Source organism: Apodemus sylvaticus, chromosome 15 (genome assembly GCF_947179515.1).
Source record: "Apodemus sylvaticus chromosome 15, mApoSyl1.1, whole genome shotgun sequence".
NCBI classification, from domain to species: Eukaryota; Metazoa; Chordata; class Mammalia; order Rodentia; family Muridae; genus Apodemus; species Apodemus sylvaticus.
In genome coordinates this window covers 74,604,702-74,617,985 of record NC_067486.1, presented here as the reverse complement: position 1 = coordinate 74,617,985, position 13,284 = coordinate 74,604,702, and the positions used below count along the sequence as shown (strand labels likewise).

Here is a 13,284-nt window from a genome sequence, read left to right as displayed (position 1 = left end):
AATGAGAAAGTTAGAACAGTTCGCTAGAGCTGGTGGAATCAACCAGCCAGAGCTCAGAAAGAACTAGATGTAGTGAGTCTCAGAGGCTGAATCATTCTAGACCTAGATTACATTGTAGAGAGGCTAGAAGCTTCCAGGACTAGAGACCTAGGTTAGCAGAGAGGGGCAGTAAGCCTTTGGAAATAACAATTAGAGAAGGATAAAAGCTACAATTACAGACTAATGGATGAATAAAGGACAAATTCTGTAACCACAGAGTCCTACTAAAAAACTTCATCTATTTAGCCATCACTGTAGTGCTTGAAGCTAAATATTACCTCCCTGTGAGCATCCGACTGACTCATGTCTGAAGTTCTTCTGGGCCATCCTGCCTTATCTTGGAATATCTGCTAGTGTTGGGGGAAGGGAACTTTCCTATTAAACAGAACCTCTTCTCTCAATGGCCCCAGTGTTTTGATTCTTCATTGTCACTAAAACCAAAGGTCATTGTCTCAGATGGTTTGGGTTGTCCTTTTTCCTCTGTTAGCCTACTCACTGGTCTCATGGGTTTCTCACAGGCCATTGTTCTTTTATCTTTCTAGCTGTCTCTATTGAATGTGGCCTATGTTGTCTATTGAATTAAAGTGCCACATAGCTAAACATGAGTGTGTCTTCTTTGCAAACATTGCTTGGTACGATTCACTGTCCACAGGTAAGGACTGAGTGACAGGTATACTGGGAATTCTGCTCTCTCCTTTGCTTGTATATTTCATGTGCCATTAGCTCACCAGCTTTTTCTCATAGGTACATTTTTGATTCCACAAACCAGTACACTAAAGGATGTGAAGCTCTGGAGCCAGGAAAAACTAGAAAAGTTCTCATAGAGCATCTGGCTGGGATCTGATCTTATCCAAGGGGAGAATTTTACTGGTCAGAGAGAAATCCCAGTGACAGAGCTAGGGATGTAGCCACAGTTCCTTGAATCCTAGGCAGTTTTATCTGAGTCACTCCTTCATTACCTGCCTCTTATAGAAGAAAGAGTTGCATTACTGATACTCCTGATAATTGTTGATTCCCAAAATAAGCTTTCTCCAATGGGTGCAGGAGATTGACATGAGAAAGCAACTGATGGGGATTTAAAATTCCCAAGAACTGATGGTCCGTGGAAGAGATATGATCTATTATTGTGAGACAGAAAGGGGCTTTAAACAGGTTTGAGCAAAGTCCTTGCTTCAAAAGTGAAGTAACTAGAAGCGACAATCTGAAGGAGATTGTGGATCAGATAGTACGAAACTGGCACGTTACAAGAAACAGAGAGAAAGTATTTAAAGTTAGGAAAGTACTGCAGACACTCCCCACTTGGAAGAGTGTTTTTTTGTGGTACCAATGAAGAGGCATTTAACTCATAAACAGCCCCAGATACACCTATGAGTTCTCCAGGCTTCTCTGCCTGAGCAATTCTTTAGTAAACAGTGAAGTTTAGGTGTAAGTTATGATGTAAGAAACTATATCTATAAATATATTCCTATATCTGTATCTATATCTATATATATTCCTGTGATATATATATATATATGTGTGTGTGTGTGTGTATATATATATGTGTGTATGTGTGTGTGTGCGTGTGCGTGTGCGTGTGCGTGTGTGTATGTATGTGCATATACACATACTCTGTGACTTATGTATTATTAGCTCCATTTTTTCCAGGTAGGAAATTCAGGGCCTTATAAACAAACTTATAATGGTGTCTACTTATAAAGGTAGGACTCTTTTGTCAACTCAACACAGTCTGACATCAAAACTCACTTTGTAAAAAGTATTCAAGAGCACGTTCTCCACCTGGGTTCTCTAACAAGTAGAGCAGCGGCTGACTGACTCTATTGCCTGCTTTTGGATCTCCTTTCTCTAGCTAGGCTGCCTCAGTGGGCAAAGATGTGCTTAGTCCAGCTCTGACATGATATGCCAGGGTAGGTGGGTACCCATGGGGGGGGGCAGGGCTTCCTTCTGGGTGCGATTGGGCATGAGGGCGGTCCTGGGAGGAGAGGAGGGAAGGGTGTTGAGATCCATTAGGATGTAAAGTGAATAAGTAAATAAATTATGGGGGATGGGAGGCAGAGTGCCCAAACCCAGAGTTTGTGACCAGAAATACATGGATTAATATTTCAGATCTCAGCTCAGCTCAGTGCTAGAGCAGTACCACATCACGGGTACCATTTCACCATCCACTCTCAGCATCCTTACTGCACACTGAAGCGTTACTAGAACTTCTATCCAACGCTTGTAAGAAAATCCATATAAAAGACGTAGCACAGCTGGAGCCCAGTGTTAGTTAATACCCCACATCTACTCTCGCTAATAAATTATATCTGTAAACATACTCTGGCTCAAAGCTAAATCTGGCACTTCGTTTTTATGCGTGTTTGGGCACATGAGGTCTCTTTATAAACTGCTTGGCAAACAACATATATCAGGAAGATTATCTGAGATAGTTTTCTGGATTCAATTGGTGTGTTTTCTGTGGTCTGATTCTGCTTCACCCTCACAAAACATTCTTTGAGTAGTTTAATGACTATATATGTGTGTAAATATATGTAATTTAACGTATCTTTGCATATGTATTTACATTTTATAGTACAAGAATAATCTCATTGTTACTTTTGTAAAGTTGGGGATCCTCGGAGGTCTGTTTCACAGGCACACAGCAATGGAAGGTCACCCTTCAGAGAATCACAGTGGACAGCCTTTAAATTTCCTCCTTTTTCCCTTCATAGCATGTGTCTTTTGCGAGTAGTTTTCTCATAGACTTTCATATTTCATCTGTTCATTGCTCTGTGAGTTGGCAACTATTTTTCTTCAGAAAGATACTAAGACTCACAAGGGGTAAAGAAAAAAAGCCATAAAAATGGAAATAGCTCTCTCTGAGCTCCAAGGAAGCTTCAAGTAGGAAATGGTGTCTCCCCTCACAAATTTAAAAACAGTGAACTGTAATCCACTTGGACTTGGCTGTGAGGTAATTTGTTCTATAATTACAATACTCTTTAAAGATATCATTTATCACAAGATTATTTTATTAGCAATGAATTATATTTTTATTAAAAATTTTATTTATATGAGTATACTGTAGCTCTCTTCAGATACACCAAAAGAGAGTATTGGATCCCATTACAGATGGTTGTTAGCTACCATGTGCTTCCTGGGATTTGAACTCAGTATCTTTGGAAGAGCCGTCAGTACTCTTACCACTGAGCCATCTCTCCAGGCCAGGAATGAATTTTTTATATAATATATTTTGATTATGGACTCCTTCCAGGTCTTTCCCCATCCCAGTTCTCAGAGAAGTATACATTCTTTAGGAAAAGTGGCCCATCAGATTCCATTTTTAAACTACTGTGTTCTTCTTATTTATCTCACGGTGTTTTGCCATGCTTATGGAGACAAGATTTGGCTTGGAGCTCACCTCCTGCCTCAGTCTCACAAGCTCAGAAGTCCCGAGTTTTTCTTTTCTCTCTGCTTCTAACAGGGTCTCATTCCTTCTGTTCTCTCAAAATGTTTAAATGGCTAGTATTTTTAACTGACTTGTACGCCACCATGTCTTTGTGGGTTGGTTTGCTTATTTGTTTGCTTGTTTGCTTGTGGTAAGCATTTCCCATGCCTCACCCCACTGCTTTACTGTACAGTGCACTCTCACAGACACGGCATGTGCTGTGACCCTCTTGAAGGCAGATAAAATACCTTATTCCTCTTCCTACCTCCAAGACCTAAAACGAAAGCTACATCTAAAAGGGCTCAATATTTTTTCTTAAATGTGTGATAGGAAATAGAACGACATCCTAATGAAAGTTAACAGCTAATTGTTTTGGGGTTGGTTAAGTCTCCCTGAACTATTTGTTTTGCTGTCTGGAGAGGGATTATGGCATTTTGTATATATGCTTAGCAAATGGAATCTCCTTAAGAGGGTTCTGTTCCTCTTTAGAGGAAACTGGTTTTGCTGCTCTGGGCTCACAAGGGCAGAACTGCCTGAGAGGAACAGGACCTGTGGTGAGAAGGGACTGAAAACCTATGACTGCCTCTGAATGACTGGTTTTATTAAGAAGGCAGACATATTGGAATATGCAAGATCCACATGGTGTTTAGAGCAGCCTCCTCTTGTCCCAGACACCTGGCTTGCTTTGTTTCTTTTTTTTTTTTTTTTTTTTTTTTTTGTCTTTTTTTTTATTTGATATAATTTATTTACATTTCAAATGATTTCCCCTTTTCTAGCCCCCCCCCACTCCCCGAAAGTCCCGTAAGCCCCCTTCTCTTCCCCTGTCCTCCCTCCCACCCCTTCCCAGTTCCCCGTTCTGGTTTTGCCAAATACTGTTTCACTGAGTCTTTCCAGAACCAGGGACCACTCCTGCTTTCTTCTTGTATCTCATTTGATGTGTGGATTATGTTTTGGGTATTCCAGTTTTCTAGGTTAATAACCACTTATTAGTGAGTGCATACCATGATTCACCTTTTGAGTCTGGGTTACCTCACTTAGTATGATGTTCTCTAGCTCCATCCATTTGCCTAAGAATTTCATGAATTCATTGTTTCTAATGGCTGAATAGTACTCCATTGTGTAGATATACCACATTTTTTGTATCCACTCTTCTGTTGAGGGATACCTGGGTTCTTTCCAGCATCTGGCAATTATAAATAGGGCTGCTATGAACATAGTAGAGCATGTATCCTTATTACATGGTGGGGAATCCTCTGGGTATATGCCCAGGAGTGGTATAGCAGGATCTTCTGGAAGTGAGGTGCCCAGTTTTCGGAGGAACCGCCAGACTGCTTTCCAGAGTGGTTGTACCAATTTGCAACCCCACCAGCAGTGGAGGAGTGTTCCTCTTTCTCCGCACCCTCTCCAACACCTGCTGTCTCCTGAATTTTTAATCTTAGCCATTCTGACTGGTGTAAGATGAAATCTTAGGGTTGTTTTGATTTGCATTTCCCTAATGACTAATGAAGTGGAGCATTTTTTAAGATGCTTCTCCGCCATCCGAAGTTCTTCAGGTGAGAATTCTTTGTTTAACTCTGTACCCCATTTTTTAATAGGGTTGTTCGGTTTTCTGGAGTCTAACTTCTTGAGTTCTTTATATATATTGGATATTAGCCCTCTATCTGATGTAGGATTGGTGAAGATCTTTTCCCAATTTGTTGGTTGCCGATCTGTCCTCTTGATGGTGTCCTTTGCCTTACAGAAACTCTGTAACCTTATGAGGTCCCATTTGTCAATTCTTGCTCTTAGAGCATACGCTATTGGTGTTCTGTTCAGAAACTTTCTCCCTGTACCGATGTCCTCAAGGGTCTTCCCCAGTTTCTTTTCTATTAGCTTCAGAGTGTCTGGCTTTATGTGGAGGTCCTTGATCCATTTGGATTTGAGCTTAGTACAAGGAGACAAGGATGGATCAATTCGCATTCTTCTGCATGCTGACCTCCAGTTGAACCAGCACCATTTGTTGAAAAGGCTATCTTTTTTCCATTGGATATTTTCAGCCTCTTTGTCGAGGATCAAGTGGCCATAGGTGTGTGGGTTCATTTCTGGATCTTCAATCCTGTTCCATTGATCCTCCTGCCTGTCACTGTACCAATACCATGCAGTTTTTAACACTATTGCTCTGTAGTATTGCTTGAGGTCAGGGATACTGATTCCCCCAGATTTTCTTTTGTTGCTGAGAATAGTTTTAGCTATCCTGGGTTTTTTGTTGTTCCAGATGAATTTGATAATTGCTCTTTCTAACTCTGTGAAGAATTGAGTTGGGATTTTGATGGGTATTGCATTGAATCTGTATAGTGCTTTAGGCAAAATGGCCATTTTAACTATATTGATTCTACCGATCCATGAGCATGGGAGGTTTTCCCATTTTTTGAGGTCTTCTTCCATTTCCTTCTTCAGAGTCTTGAAGTTCTTGCCATACAGATCTTTCGCATGTTTGGTAAGAGTCACCCCAAGATACTTTATACTGTTTGTGGCTATTGTGAAGGGGGTCATTTCCCTAATTTCTTTCTCAGCCTGTTTATCCTTTGAGTATAGGAAGGCCACTGATTTGCTTGAGTTGATTTTGTAACCTGCCACTTTGCTGAAGTTGTTTATCAGCTGTAGGAGCTCTCTAGTGGAGTTCTTTGGGTCACTTAGGTAGACGATCATGTCGTCTGCAAATAATGATAGTTTGACTTCCTCCTTTCCAATTTGTATCCCTTTGACCTCCTTATGTTGTCGAATTGCCCGAGCTAGTACCTCAAGTACAATATTGAAAAGATAAGGAGAAAGGGGGCAGCCTTGTCTGGTCCCTGATTTCAGTGGGATTGCTTCAAGTTTCTCTCCGTTTAGTTTGATGCTGGCTACCGGTTTGCTGTATATTGCTTTTACTATGTTTAGGTATGGGCCTTGAATTCCTGTTCTCTCCAAGACTTTAAGCATGAAAGGATGCTGAATTTTGTCAAATGCTTTTTCAGCATCCAATGAAATGACCATGTGGTTTTGTTCTTTGAGTTTGTTTATGTAGTGGATTGTATTGATGGATTTTCGTATATTGAACCAACCCTGCATTCCCGGGATAAAGCCTACTTGATCATGGTGGATGATCGTTTTGATGTGTTCTTGGATTCGGTTGGCAAGAATTTTGTTGAGTATTTTTGCATCGATGTTCATAAGGGAAATTGGTCTGAAGTTCTCTTTCTTTGTTGGATCTTTGTGTGGCTTTGGTATCAGCGTAATTGTGGCTTCGTAGAAGGAATTGGGTAGTGTTCCTTCTGTTTCTATTTTGTGGAATAGTTTGAAGAGTATTGGTGTTAACTCTTCTTTGAAGGTCTGGTAGAATTCTGCACTGAAACCATCTGGTCCTGTGCTTTTTTTGGTTGGAAGACTTTCTATGACTCCTTCTATTTCTTTAGGCTTTATGGGACTGTTTAGATGGTCTAGTTGGTCCTGATTTAATTTTGGTATTTGGTATCTGTCAAGGAAATTGTCCATTTCCTCCAGATTCTCCGGTTGTGTTGAGTACAGGCTCTTGTAGTAGGATCTGATGATTTTTTGGATTTCCTCAGTTTCCGTTGTTATGTCTCCCTTTTCATTTCTAAGTTTGTTAATTTGGATACTTTCTCTGTGCCCTTTGGTCAGTCTGGCTAAGGGTTTATCTATCTTGTTGATTTTCTCAAAGAACCAGCTCCTAGTTTTGTTGATTTTTTGTATGGTTCTCTTTGTTTCTACTTGATTGATTTCGGCCCTGAGTTTGATGATTTCCTGCCTTCTACTCCTCCTGGGTGAAATAGCTTCTTTTTGTTCTAGGGCTTTCAGGTGTGTCATTAAGTTGGTAATGTATGCTCTCTCCATTTTCTTTTTGGAGGCACTCAGGGCTATGAGTTTTCCTCTTAGCACTGCTTTCATTGTGTCCCATAGATTTGGGTATGTTGTGTTTTCATTTTCATTGTGTTCTAAAAAGTCTTTAATTTCTTTCTTTATTTCTTCCTTGACCAAGGTGTCATTGAGTAGAGTATTGTTCAATTTCCACGTGTATGTGGGTTTTCTGTTGTTTCTGTCGCTATTGAAGACCACTTTTATTCCATAGTGATCAGATAGGAGGCATGGGATTAGTTCTATCTTTTTATATTTGTTGAGGTCTGTCTTGTGACCAATTATATGGTCGATTTTGGAGAAGGTACCATGAGGTGCTGAAAAAAAGGTATATTCTTTTGTTTTAGGATAGAATGTTCTATATATATCAGTTAAGTCTAATTGGTCCAAAGCTTCAATTAGTTTCATTGTGTCCTTGTTTAGTTTCTGTTTTCCTGATCGGTCCATTGAGGAAAGTGCAGTGTTGAAGTCACCCACAATTATTGTGTTAGGTGTAATGTGTGCTTTGAGTTTTAATAGAGTTTCCTTTATGAAAGAGGGTGCCCTTGCATTTGGAGCATAGATGTTCAGGATTGAGAGTTCTTCTTGTTGTATTTTTCCTTTGACCAGCAAGAAGTGTCCCTCAGAGTCTCTTTTGATGACTTTGGGTTGAAAGTCAATTTTATCTGATATTAAAATGGCTACTCCAGCTTGTTTCCTGAGACCATTTGCTTGTAAAATTGTCTTCCAGCCTTTTACTCTAAGGTAGTGTTTGTCTTTGACCCTGAGGTGTGTTTCCTGTAAGCAGCAAAATGTAGGGTCCTGTTTACGTATCCAGTCAGTTAGTCTGTGTCTTTTTATTGGGGCATTGAGTCCATTGATGTTAAGAGATATTAAGGAATAGTGATTGTTACTTCCTATCATTTTTGACGTTATTTTTTAAATTTGATTGCTTAACTTATTTGGGTTTGATGAAAGGTTACTATCTTGCTTTTTTCAGGGTGGAGTTTCCCTCCTTGTATTGGTGTTGTCCTCCTATTATCCTTTTTAGGGCTGGGTTTGTGGATAGATATTGGGTGAACTTGGTTTTGTCGTGAAATATCTTAGTTTCTCCATCTATGGTGATTGAGAGTTTTGCTGGATATAGTAGTTTTGGTTGGCATTTGTGTTCTCTTAGAGTCTGCATGAGATCTGCCCAGGACCTTCTAGCCTTCATAGTCTCAGGTGAAAAGTCTGCTGTGATTCTGATAGGTCTTCCTTTATATGTTACTTGGCCTTTTTCTCTTACTGCCTTTAGTATTCTTTCTTTGTTTAGAACATTTGGTGTTTTGATTATTATGTGACGGGAAGTATTTCTGTTCTGGTCCAGTCTGTTTGGAGTTCTGTAGGCTTCTTGTATATTCATGGGCATCTCTCTCTTTAGGTTAGGGAAGTTTTCTTCCATAATTTTATTGAAGATATTTGCTGGCCCTTTAAGTTGTAAATCTTCACTCTCATCTATGCCTATAATCCTTAGGTTTGGTCTTCTCATTGTGTCCTGGATTTCCTGGATATTTTGGGTTACAAGCTTTTTGCACTTTGCATTTTCTTTAACTGTTGAGTCCATGGTTTCTATGGAATCTTCAGCATCTGAGATTCTTTCTTCTATCTCTTGTATTCTGTTGTTGATATTTGCATCTCTGTCCCCTGATTTCTTCCCAAGGCTTTCTATCTCCAAAGTTGTCTCCCTTTGAGTTTTCTTAGTTGTTTCTACTTCTGATTTTAGATCCTGGATGGTTTTGCTTAGCTCCTTCCCTTGCATGTTTGTGTTTTCCTGTAATTCTTTAAGAGATTTTTGTGTTTCCTCTTTCATGAGCTCAGCCTGTTGACCAAAGTTCTCCTGTATTTCTTTAAGAGATTTTTGTGTTTCGTCTTTCATGACCTCAGCCTGTTGAGCAAAGTTCTCCTGTATTTCTTTAAGTGTTTTTTGCATTTCCTCCTTGTTGGCTTTTGTATTCTCCTGGATTTCTTTCAATGATTTTTGTGTTTCCCTTGCAAGGGCTTCTAACTTTTGATCCATTTTCTCCTCAATGTCCTTCATGTGTTCCTGTACCAGCATCATGACCAGTGATTTTAAATCCAAATCTTGTTTTACTGGTGTGATGGGGTATCCAGGACTTGCTGGTAGAGGAGAATTTGGTTCAGATGTTGCCATATTGCCTTGATTTCTGTTAGTGACGTTTCTGCGTTTGCCTTTTGCCATCTAGCTCTCACTGGTGTTACTTGGTCTTGTCAGTGCTGGACTCACCAGTGCAAGCTGCCCCTTCCCCGTTGGCCTCTGGTGCACAGCTTACACTCTGCACTGCCTATAGACAGGGTGCTGTTGTCCAGGCTGTTCAGATCCCGAAGCAGGCACCTGAAGGCTCCCGCTGGGGCCCGCAGGATTTATTGGAGCACACCGACTTCTCCCAGCTGGCCGCCCGGAAGCCCCCACTAGCCTCTTGAGGGACCTGGAGATGTGGCGGCCACCCAGGCTGATCTGAAGCGGAGAGAGTTGAGCTGGGGGCTTCTGCCTGAGGCCTTGCCCCAGATTGTGTCTGTGGACCAGGTGGAACCCGTGTGCTCCCCCAGGGAGCTCCGAAGGTGAATGTTGCTGTGACCTCCCCTGTGCTCCGCTCACTCCGCTGGGCAGCCGATTTCCCCAACCGGGCTGGCGCACACTAGGTTAGCCTTGTCGCCTGGGCCCTGAGTCCAGGCAAACGCCTGGGAGGCCAAGGTCCGAGCAAAGTTCCCCTAGGGCTATGTCTGTTATTTGGGTCCGCCAGGTGACCCGGATGGCGGGCGTGCGCGTCCGCGCTCCGCGAAAGCACCGGGAGAGTCTGTTGTGCTAATAACCTCCTGGGCGGGTTGACACACAGATGGCCCACCAAGCCGCCCAGTTCTTGGGGTCAGTCCTGTGCCTTTTGGGGCCTAGACCCCCGTTTTGTTAGCCTCAGGCTACGCTTGTTAGCAGTCTCTGCCCTCCCGAGCACTCTGGCTCCTGTAGGCAAAATGGCGGCGCGTGCACCGGCTGGGGCAAAAAAAAAAACTCCTGGCTGGGTTGGCGCCCCGATGGCCACTCGAACAGCCCAGGGCCTGGGTGCAGGCCAACGCCCGTCTGGCTCCGACCCCTGCGGTGTTGGGCCTAGGATTATGTTTGTGTACCTCAGTCTGACCGATCTCTGGAGCCCGGGATCAAGATGGCGGTGAGTCTCTCCTGACTGGCGGGCAGCCGAGTTCTGAAGTGGCTTTCGTGCAGCGAAAGGCTCCGCAGAACCGCAGTTGCTTGCCGCCCGGCTGGTCAGCGAAGGTCAGTGGTCGTGGGCGCAGGGCCTAACTGGACCCTGTGTCGCCTTGGTTCCACCGCTGATGGCCCTTCAACTGGAGCAGCCACTGCTACCGCCGCTGCCGCCGCCGCCGCCCCGCTTGCTTTGTTTCTTAATGGACAGCCTCATAATCTCTTTTCTTTCATTTTCCTTATCTCTATATATTCTCTCTCTCTCTCTCTCTCTCTCTCTCTCTCTCTCTCTCTCTCTCTCTCTCTGTTCTCCCTCACACCTTCCACCTCCCCCCTTTCTCCTCCCCCACTCTCTCTTCTCCCCTACCTTGATCCTTCACTGCCCTCCCAGCCTCTGAATTTTCTGCACTTCAACACTTGTGAGGTTGACTTCTCTTTTTTAGTTTGCTCAAACTACATGTCTAAATCCAAGAAACCCAAGAGTCACAGTAGAATACTGTTTGGGCAACTTCCAAGATAAAGGATATGTGTGTGTGTGTGTGTGTGTGTGTGTGTGTGTGTGTATAGTATATGCACATATTCGGAAGTCGAGTTCACAACTTATAGATATTCATTTACCTCACTAAAACATGTTGAATTATATTTGAATGAAAAGCAGAGAAAATGCAAAGTTCTAGTCTACCTTCCAATCTGAACTAGGGCAGAAATGCAAGATCATCCAGGGCAGGAAAGCCCAGTGCTCCTCACCTAAAGGAGAAAGCTCGTTTCCAGTGGATTTCCCTTTCAGTGGGTTGACGAGGTACAGCCAAACTTTTTCATAACTATTCCTCGGTGGCACAACAGCATGGAGTGTCCAGGGTCAGAACTTGACTTGAGAACGTTTTGCCTTTGTATGCAGTCATTCCACATATGGATAAATGCTTTCTCTGGCAGTTCTCACCCCAAGGCAGCTGGAACCACTGAAGAATACTTTACAATGCATAGGAACATTCAGTGCTTGTCATGTATTTGTAAAAGGGGCGGGATGTGTGCTACTGACAACTACTAAGTAGTTAAGGGCCAGAGAGGTTGTTCACCAGCCCAAGGTGAAAAGGAAAACCTCCCACTATGAAGAATTACCCTTCTCTAAACATTTAAGCCAATGTTGAGAGACATAAAGCTACTGACCTGAAATTTGTCCTTGACCCCATTGTTTAATCCCCTGGGTAATCCTTTAGAACCAAGGAATGACTATGAAAGTCTTTGTCCCTGTTCCCATTTGTAAATGGCATCTATTAGAATCTGAAAATAATCCAAGATTCACCCTTAAAATATTAAGAACCATGTCTTGCCTCAATTGGGAAATACTGGATTAATCTTGTGACAGCATAATTTAAGGTAAATTTTACATGCAAATCTGGTGGCAGAGGAATTCTCTGTGCCTAATTCTTAACTGTATGTTGACTTTAACATACAAGACTTGATTTTGGGAGAGGTAAAGCTAAATATTTAGCATCCATCAAGAATAATAATTTTTAATAGTGAATCAAGCAAGAACAGAAAGATTGGTTCAATTAACTTCCACATGCTTCCCTGTTTCTTACTCATTTGCCTATTGTATCTTTTACCTTTATCTGGCCCTTGTCTGGGTCTTGGCACAGTTCTGCTGCAATCCCCAGTAGAGTCCTGGCACTTTCACAAAACCCAAATCAATTATTTTCAGATGATGAATTCCAGAGGGATAATTATGATAGCCCAGACTTCTGGAAACTCTGACATCGTGGTTCTCTCCTTTTCTGGCTTGTATTCCTTCCTTTCTCGTCCAGAAAAGATTCCTTGCTTCACTCAACAGGGATCAGCACTGACCCAGGTGATACTGGTAAATGTTCTCCAGAAACATACTGAATAGTAAGACAAGCAATATCATTGCACAATGAGACTATGGCTTTTATTTTTAGGAACTCTCACTGATCAGACAATCTACATGAAAGGTTACGTCTTTTACTTTGGTTTTGTACAATGTGAATCTTCAGTGCGACCTGTGGACAGCATCAATGGGAAGGCCACAGAGGTGGGTGTCAGAGACCTCAGGTTTCAACTTTCCCCTTAAATTTCTGCACCAATTTGTGCATCTGCCATCTCTTTGGGGATTTATTTTCTGTTTGCAAAATAGGATCACTGAGGCTCTGCTACAACATGATTGTGGCAGGGCACCATTGCAAAAGCTGAGGAGATGACTGGTGTAGAAGAGGGTCACCTGCTTCTGGTCATGCCTTTGTATTTACTGGGAGTCACTGCTTCAGTTCCAATCCAAAATGGTTTTTTGGAGACTAGCATTCTAGAATCGACTCTTTGTACAACATTTCCTCCATGACAGTCAGTGAAAGGGTTAGCTAAAGAACTTTAGAAAGGTCATGGAACATTTGCCCCTCCCAGAAGGGAGAGGCTAAATTACTTACTCAGACCACAGGGAAGTCCCTACGACTAGGGGAAGCCCAGAGTTATTCAGAGACCATGGACCACCTAATTCCTTCCCTAGCAACCAATTAGTTTAAAGGTAACACTGTTCAGCCAATCACTGTGCCTAATGGCAGCTGCCCTGAGGACTGTGTAAAGGCCCATGCAGCCTGCTGCGAGTGGTCGTTCTCTCCCCATGCTCAAGTTGACCCCAGCATCCTGGGTTAAATAAAAAATTCTCTTGCTTCTGTATCGA

The 13,284-nt window shown here is 42.4% G+C and overlaps 1 protein-coding gene across 1 annotated transcript in view; it reads right to left on the bottom strand.

The window, feature by feature from the left end:
- P3h2 (prolyl 3-hydroxylase 2) overlaps window positions 1-13,284 on the bottom strand; it is a 158,710-nt gene that overhangs the window by 132,842 nt on the left and 12,584 nt on the right. The gene's annotated exons all lie outside the window — the stretch shown is intronic.